The following is a 2,081-nucleotide window of genomic DNA, read 5'->3' on the forward strand; positions in this document are numbered from 1 at the left end:
AAGTTTCTTTCTTTTTTAAAACATAATGTAGTGATTATTCTGATCTGTACAACGTTTACTGTCTCAGTATTGCATGAATTGGTTGCCCTCCGTGTATACGTGTTCCTGGCAACAGGTTTTTAGGGTTAGGGTTAGGCAACTCAAAACACTTGGTGTGGTTGGTTTGTTGTGGTCCTGGTTGAAATAATGCAAAGATCAACGCTGATTTCATACATGAGTCTGGATGCAATTAGACTCTCACAATTTAACCAAAACCACAATCTTTCTCAAACCTTAGAGTGGTCATATTATGCTTTTTTTTCTTTTTTTCCCTTTCCTTTGGTATTTTATATATATATATTTTTTGGGCACATTAAAAGGTTTAAAAAGTGAAAAAGCCCAAAGTCTAGCCCAAAGGGACTCACCATCTCCATCAGAAAACACTGTTCACAATCAGCTCCATTGTAGTCGAGCCTCGTCACTTTGTAACACACGTTACAATGCTCCCCTTGCTGCTAGCATGGCACACCTTAATACTCAACAGATTAGTTAGCAGTGCTTACCTAGCTACTTATGGAGCTAGAACAGTGACAGTAGCCTATGGTATTGAAGAATAAAATTTGGCATTGGAACAACAAATATTGGCATTGAAAACTGTTAAACTGAAGTATAAAACGCATATCAAAAAGTAATGATCTCATAATCCTATGATATTATTTCATCTTGACATTTGTTAGCATCATGATGGGTTTTTCAATGTCAAATTAAATTTTTACTTGATGTCCGTGTCTTTTCAGTGACAGTTTTTTTTTTTAAGCTTTCAAGATTTTTACAATGTCACTGTTTTCAGTTTCAACTTTCTGTCACTGTTTTGGCATAGGGAGGAGGAGCCTGAGGGGAGGGATAAAGGGGGCGTGGCTTACGGGTAACTTACAGAGGCTACTGGCAAGAGACCACACCTCCAGACGAATCCTCCCAGAGTTGTTAAAACCGCATATCTGCAATGTCTTCCACATGTTTATCTTGAACCTCCAAATCTCAAGTAAGTCTCTTCATATCGGCCATTTTTTCACATAATAGGTTTCTAGGCAAATCACACACTCACCAAAAGGCTGGACGCATTCACTGGCAAACTACATTAAAGGTTAACACTAAACCCGCCTGCTTCTGTGTGAAAAAATGGCAGGATTCGTCTGGAGGTGTGGTCTCTCGCCAGCAGCCTATGTAAATTCCCACAAGCCACGCCCCCTTTGTCCCTCCCCTCAGGCCCCTCCTCCCTACGCCAAAACACTGACAGAAAGTTGAAACTGAAAAAAGTAACATTGTAAAAATCTTTCTGTCTTTGAAAAGATACGGACATCAATAAAAAACTTAAATTGACATTGATAAACCCATCATGATGCAAACAAACGTCAAAGTGAAATAATATCATAGGATTATGAGATTATTACTTTTTGATGTTTGTGTTTTATACTTCAGTTCAACAGTTTTCAATGCCAATATTTGTTGTTTCAATGCCAAATTTTATTGTCAATACCACAGGTTACTGTCACTGTTCTAGCTCCATAGCTACTGCACATGTGCAACTCCCAACAAAGATGGAACACAAGGGAGATGCCTCACGCTGTAGCTAAAACGGAGAGCTCAACACACAGGGTGAAAAGAGGAGCTTCAGCAAACCTGTTTTGCTACAACCTTTAAATACAATTATGAACCTGAAAATGAGCATAATATGAGCACTTTGAAGAAGTATTTGTTCAGCCTAAACCTAGTTTGTTAGACAAAACCCCAGTCTGCAGTGTCCAAGTCCTTTACTTTGTACCTAATCATCCACCTCGACCTCCTCCCAGTTTGGAAAACACTTTGCCACGGAATCTAATCCATCCACCAATTACATCTCCTTAACACACACTTATGTACAGATGAGCTGTATATAAACGTATTTTGTAAGGGAGAGGGCTGGCATCCATTTCTCAAATCTGAATGTGCCCACACCCATTAGAAATAAATTAATCCATTTGGTGACTTTTCCCTCATTGATCCTTGCCTCCAAATGTCCGTCTTCTTTGTCTCGGTGTATGACGACTGCCCTGCTGTTTCTC

The sequence above is a fragment of the Etheostoma cragini genome, chromosome 19, assembly GCF_013103735.1.
Source record: "Etheostoma cragini isolate CJK2018 chromosome 19, CSU_Ecrag_1.0, whole genome shotgun sequence".
Taxonomy (NCBI): Eukaryota; Metazoa; Chordata; class Actinopteri; order Perciformes; family Percidae; genus Etheostoma; species Etheostoma cragini.